The sequence below is a fragment of the Rhinolophus hipposideros genome, assembly GCF_964194185.1.
Source record: "Rhinolophus hipposideros genome assembly, chromosome: 22".
NCBI lineage: Eukaryota > Metazoa > Chordata > Mammalia > Chiroptera > Rhinolophidae > Rhinolophus > Rhinolophus hipposideros.
Window position 1 is genome coordinate 27,016,220 of NC_138068.1, and position 7,375 is coordinate 27,023,594.

Below are 7,375 nucleotides of genomic sequence, written 5' to 3' on the forward strand. Positions count from 1 at the left end.
CTTTCTCTCTCTCTCTCTCTCTCTCTCTCTCTCTCTCTCTCTCTCTCTCTCTCTCTCACACACACACACACACACACACACACAGTGGGCACTGCTCATGAGGAAAAGCTTCTGGCAGATGGAGCACAGCACTGCATGGCGCCCAAGCTCGGAGATGGTTCACCCAGCTTTCTCCTGGCCCACTGCCTTGTTGATGCCCTGCACTCTGGCACATCCTTTCATTTTAGTTTGCAAACACTTCAGGGCAGGCGAATGTGCAGACATGGATGACCTTTCAAGGATGCAGGAGACATCCAAGGAAATCCCACGTGACCCATGGTGCTCAGCAGAGTGCAATTAGGGTGTCTGGGAATGTCACAATTTCTTCAAGAAGTCAAGGCCTACCGTTTTTCCCTTTTTTAATTAAAATACATCATGATGGCAAAAACATCGAGTAGTCCTGAAAGGCTTATAATGGGTGTTGTAGATTGAAATGTGTGCCCCAAAATGACATGTTGAAGTCCTGACCCCTGGCACCCGTGAATTTGACCTTATTTGGAAATACGGTCTTTGTAGATGCAAACAAGTTATGACGAGGTCATTAGGGTTGGCCCATATCCAATATGACCAGTGTCCTTATAAGAAGAGGGAAATTTGGATACAGACATACACAGCGAAGAAGGCCATGTGAAGACGTAGACACAGAGGGAAGACAGCCATGTGAAGACGGTGGCAGAGATTGGAGATATGCTGCCATCAGCCAAGAAATGCTGGGGGTCACCAGAAGCAAGGAAAGATTCTCCCCTGGAAAGAGTCTCCCCTAGAACTGTCAGGGGAGAATGGGCCAGCTGACACCTTGATTTGGGACTTCTGGCTCTAGAACTGTGAGAAAATAAGTTTCTGTTGTATTAAGCACTCAGTTTGGGGTACCTTGTTGCAGCAGTCCTAGGTACTTAGTAATTCAATGAGAAACAAATGGACTCTGCCTCCTCTCCTCCCAAAAGCTTCTGCACATACTGTCACCTACAGTTATTTTAGAGAGTTTTCTTATTTGAGTATTGTAATTATCATGGTCTCACATATTTTATCAGGTGATGGGACAGGAGGTGAGAAATTGTTCTATCATTACATAATTAAAATATGCAACATACCATTTAACATACAGTATAATTGGGAGATCCCAGGCGCTAAAATAATTCACTAACTGCAATAATTACTATTCTGTAGCTCAGAAACTATACACTTGGACACATAACAGGCCTCACTGAGAAAGTGAAGACCTAAGGAAGTGAGGGTATGAGCCATGTGGCCCCCGGGGGAAGGACAGAGGCAGAGGGAACAGCAGGTGCACAGGCCCTGAGACAGGAATGTGGTTGGCACATTTGAAGAAGAGCAAGGAGGCCAGCATGGGGGACAGTCATAGGATGTGAGGTCAGAGAGGTGGCAGGGGTCAGATCACACAGGGCTTTTGAGGTCCTGGTTAAGGATTTTTGCTTTTGCCATTGGAGACTTCTCAGTAGAGGACTGATGTGATTGGGCTGATGGGTTGAGAGAACGCTGTAGGGGAAGTGAGGGCAGGAATGCAGAAGCCAGGAAAGAGGCCACTACAAAAATCCTGGCAGGTCATTGTGATGACTTAGAACAAGGTGGTGGCACTGGGGGTGGGGAGAAGTAGTCAAACTCTGGATCTATTTTAGAGAGACACGATAGGTAGTGGTGATGGATTTGGTGAGCAAAAGAGGCATCAAGGACGATAACAAGGTTTTAGGCCTGAGCAACTGGGACGAACAGAGGTGGGAAAGACTGCAGGAGGCACCGCCTTGGGATGGGAGAAATGCGGGGATCTCAGGTCGGGCTATATTAAGTTTGAGATGTGACTAGACACCAAGTGGCAGTGGTGAGTTGGGTATATGGGCCTGGAGCTCAAGGAAAGGTCTGTGCTAAAGACATGATGTGGGAGTCTTCATCATAGAGATGGTCTGTAAAGCCTTAAAACTGGGTGAGATCACCTTGTGTGATATAAATGAGCCAGAGACGGCCTCTGTGCTTTGGCCTCTAGGTTGGTTATTTCTTCACTGTAGGATAAGAACTGTTAGCTCAAACGCCTGCCAGTGCCACACACAAATTTTACACATCCATTTATTTTAAACATCTCCCAAACAAGCGAATGTTTAGACATTTAGTGCCCACCTGCTTCACATACTTCTGCCAAACCACACCTAGCACTTGCTGGCCATTGATAAGATAAAGTCTTGTGGTCACAAGATCCCAAGCCACATAAGTAATAAGACTTTCACTCCCTCAGGGCTATCAGATCCAGCAACTCCCTGCCACACTGCTGAGTGACATCCCCCAGACCCAAAAGTCATCTGTCCGATTCCCCTCTCCCTAGGAGTTCCCTTGTCCCCCGCCCCTTCGAAGCAGCAACCCCCGTTTCATTGCTGTAGCTTCTGGACAGATTCGTGCTGTGAGGGACGTCCCCCCTCTCCTTCCAAACCTGTCAGAGTGTCAACTTTTACACAATAAAGCTTGTGTGTGCTACTGCCACCTCATGGTCATATCTTTTTCTTTAATCATTTCCCAAATCCCTCAAACACCTTACATCTAGGGAGTGAGTGTAGACAAAAAAGGGAAGAGGTGCAATTGCTGAGCCCTGGGTCATGCCAGTGTTTTTCTAAAGAGTCATCTTGGAGATGAAGAGGAACCAGCAACAGGGATGTAGAAATAAAGGCCAGAAGATAGGAGGGAAATCAGGAGAGTGATGTCCTAGAAGCTTGGTGAAGAAAACTTCCACAAAGAGAGGGTTCAACTGTTTCTGATGCTGCCAGCAGGTCTAGAGGACCGAGAAGGAACTCTGAATTTCACATTACATCTTTCATTGCTGCTGGCTTCAAGGAAGCTTCCTGCTGAGGCAGCTCCTAAGTGCTGCTCTCCTATTCCATTCACCCCACAATCCCTCTCAGTGCTTCACTTAAATCCATGGTCAGCACACTTTTTCTTAAAGAGCCAGATAGCACATGTTTTAGGCTTGAAGGGCCATATGGTCTCTGTCACAACTATTCGACTCTTGCTGTAGATTGAAAGCAGCCATGGACAAATACATAAACAAATTAGCATGGCTGAGTTGCAATAACACTTCATTTATGGGCACTGCAATTTGCATGTCATGTAATTTTCACATGTCACAAAACTATTTTTCTTTTGTTCCCCACCCCCACCCCCATTTAAAAATGTAAAAACTATTTTTAGCATGCAGGCTATACAAAAAAACTGAGAGTGAGCCAGATTGGGCCTATGGGCTGTAGTTTGCTCACTCCTGATTTAAATCAATCATATTCTTTCTTATTATGTCTCCTCTCTTCCTTGAGTCTGCCACCATATGGCTATGGCTACTTTGTGTCACCCACAGATGATGGGAAAAAATTGTGAGAGACCACTTTATCCACTTGTTTGTGGAAACTATTCCCAAAATACAAAGGGACTTCTGCTCTCCTTTCCTCCATCCTCTGATTAATTTCTCTACTTTTTAAAGTTTGTTGGTTTAGAACGATAACACTAAAATAGATTGAGCCCACTCACATTTTGAAATAAAATTTCTTTAGTGCCTTGTTACCTTCCCATCAATGTGAAATTGAAATGTCAAGATCTTTCTAGTCTTGCTTTCATAGCTCAGCTAAATGTCAAAAGCCCAGATTTTAATGGACCTGTAAAAGAGACCAAAAAAAAAAAAAAAAAAAAAAGGAGGGGTTATGTGATATTAATTTCCTATGCTTAAAAGATTTTTGCCCTTTCTTATAAAGGGTCAAAGAGCAGTGCAGCGAGTGCCTAATAAATGTGAATGGTGGGGGGGGATAATTAACAGCTTATCAGTTGCTCTTTAAGTAGCTATTCAGGGACTCACATTTCTTTCCATCTGATCTGCTACATAGGTAAATTTATTTAAAAATCTGTAATTTATTCTCTTGAAATCAATATTAACCTAGAGGCAACATTATATTTCAAGTAAAGATATTAAATACGCTCAGATTCTTTCTAGCACTGCACTGCAGTACATGTGCATTCCAAAATCAGGAACACATGGAGCAACATGAATCTTAATGATCAGATTTTTAGGAAATGCTTTTTAGTATTTAGTGTTGCTCTTGCAATATTTACAACCAATGTTTTAAAACAAAATGCAAACACCCTCATCTTTTTCAAAAATTTGTACATATTAAAAAAGAATATATATTTTTTGCTTTTCCATATACAACCAATAAATGAATGATTGTGCATTAAGATTTACCTCATATGAGAAAGGGAACCAAGATAGTGACATGGGGGTGGGACTTCCTAAACTTCCCTCTTCCCATGGTCGCCCCAAGTATACAGTTATACATTTCTGAAAGAAATCCAGAAACTGACTCCTACACATCAGATGAATGAGAAAATGCCCATATTGAAGTGAGTAGGAAAGGCTGAGACACACTTTTGGCATAAACACCCCAGGCACAGTGCCAAACAGTTGAGAGGGAACCCCCAACTCCCAGCTTCTCCCTGAGAAGCAAAGCATTTGGACCACACATATAGCACCCCAACTTTTAAGACTCCCATTCGAGGGATGGACTCACAAAACACTAATTGTTGGTTCCTAATTTTCAGGAACCAACACACAAAATGAAGGAAAATGATGAAACAAAGGAATGTGTTACAAACAAAAGAACATGATAAATATCCAGAAACAGATCTTATTAAAACAAAGAAAAGTGATTTACCTGATAGAGAGTTCAAAATAATAGTCATAAAAGTGCTCACTAAACTCAGGAAAGCAATGCATGAATAAAGTGAGGATTTTAACAGAAATATAAAACCTACAGTATCAAACAGAAATCATAGAGCTAAACAACACAATAACTGAATGAAAAATTCAACAGCAGAGTAGATCAAACTGAGAAAGGATCAGCAAACTCAAAAATAGGGCATTGAAGTTGATCCAATCAGAGAAAACAAAAAGCAAAAAGAATGAAAAAGACTGAAGATAGCCTAAAGGACTTATGAGACACCATCAAGTGAACCAACATACATATTATAGGGGTCCACGAAGGAGAAGAGAGAGAAAGGGACAGAAAGCTTATTCAAAGCAATAATGGTTGAAAACTTCCCTATCCTGGAGAAGAAACAGATATCCAGGTCCAAGGAACCCAGAGAGTACCAAATAAGATAAGAACAAATAAGAACAAATACCAAGACACATTATAATTACATTGTTAAGAGTTAAAATCATGGAGATACTCTTAAATGCAGCAAGAAAAAAGCAACTTGTTAACTACAAGAGAACACCCATATGACTACTACGGGATTTTTCAGCAGAAATTTTGCAAGACAGAAAGAAGAGGAATGATATATTCAAAGTGCTGAAAGCAAAAAGCTGCCAACCAGGAATACTCTACTTGACAAGTTGCTTTTCAGAATTGAAGGAGAGTTTTCCATACAAACAAAGCTTTAGATGTTCGTCACTACTAGACCAGCCTTACAAATGTTAAAGGATGTTCGTCCAGCTAAAATGAAAGCTACTAATCAACTAATTAGTAACATGAAAACATAGGAAAGATGGTCAACAGCTTTATTACAACAGCTTTATTGTAACTGCTTTATACAATGTCATACGGGTAGTAGACTTGGGTTATCACTTTGTGAGGGATGTAAATGTCTAATCATTATGTTGTTTTGTAAACCTGAAACTAATATAACAAATAAAATTAAAAAGAACTAGGACCTAAGCCCAGGTCTTGAAAAAAAGAAAATGAAAGTATAAAACTATCTGATAAAGGTAAATATATAGTTCAATTCAGAATATCTCATATTGCAATGATGGTAGGTAAATCATTTATAATTCTAGTATAAAGGTTAAGACAAAAGTATTAAAAATAACTGTAACTACAATAATTTGTTAATATATACACAACATAAAAATATGTAAATTGTGACATCAAAAACATAAAAGGTAGGGAGGAGCATAAAAATGTAGAGCTTTTGTATGTGGATATAAGAAGGTCTGACAATTAAGTTCGTGAACTTGCCACTGCGTGCTTACACTGGCAGCACTGTACAAACAGCTCGGTAAGGTTTCATAACTTTGGTGTATCAGTGTTTCACAGCTGTGTTCGTGTTGACCTGTGGCAGTGTCTTCCTGAGTGGTGTTCATTATTGTTGTTGTGTGTTTTTGTGTGCCATCATGAGAATGTCTGACCTAGAATTAGAGCAATGAACAAACATTAAATTTCTTGTTAAACTTGGCGAGAGTGGAAGTGAAGTCAGGGACATGCTAGTCCAAGTTAATGGGGATAATGTCATGAAGAAAACTGTACAAATGGATTAAATGTTTTTCTGAGGGGAGAGAATGCATCACTGATGAAGAGAGGCCAGGGCAGCCAGTAACGAGCAGAACTGACGAAAACATTACAAAAATTCATTGAATTGTACGTCAAAATCATTGGCTGACAGCGAGAAGCATAGCAGACCAAGTAAACATCGATAGAGAAGCAGGAAAATCTTAACTGAAAATCATGGGATCAGAAAGGTGTGTGCAGAAATGGTCAGGAAGGAGCTCACCGATGAACAAAAGCAAAGGAGAGCTAACATTTGCCAAGACCTTTTGGAGAGGCAAGATGATGTTTTGGGCCATGTTATCACTGGTGATGAAACATGGGTGTACCAATACAACCCTGAAACAAAGCATCAAAGTGCACGAGGGAAGTCAGACAATTCTCCACGACCAAAAAATTTTCCGTCAGCCTAAATCAAGAGTCAAAACGATGTTGCTAACTTTTTTGATATCAGAGGGATTATTCATTATGAATTTGTACCAACTGGACACAGTTAACCAAGTTTACTATTTGAAAGTGCTAAAAAGGCTGCGTGGAAAAGTTAGACGACCTGAACTTTTCACCAACAATTCATGGCTCTTACATCACGACAATGCACCAGCTCACACGACAGTCTGTGAGGGAGTTTTTAGCCAGTAAACAAATAACTGTATTGGAACACCTTCCCTACTGGCTCCCAGTGACTTTTTTTTTTTACCCAAAGATAAAGGAAATATTGAAAGGAAGACATTTTGATGACCTTCAGGATATAAGGGTAATACTGTGTTTCCTCGAAAATAAGACCTAGCCAGACCATCAGCTCTAATGCGTCTTTTGGAGCAAAAATTAATACAAGACCCAGTATATTACATTACATTACTTTATTATATTATATTATATTATATTATGGACCCGGTCTTATATTAAACTAAGACTGGGTCTTACATTAATTTTTGCTCCAAAAGACACATTAGAGCTGATGGTCTGGCTAGGTCTTATTTTCCGGGAAACATGGTATGATGACGGCTCTGATGGTCATTTCAGAGAAAGAA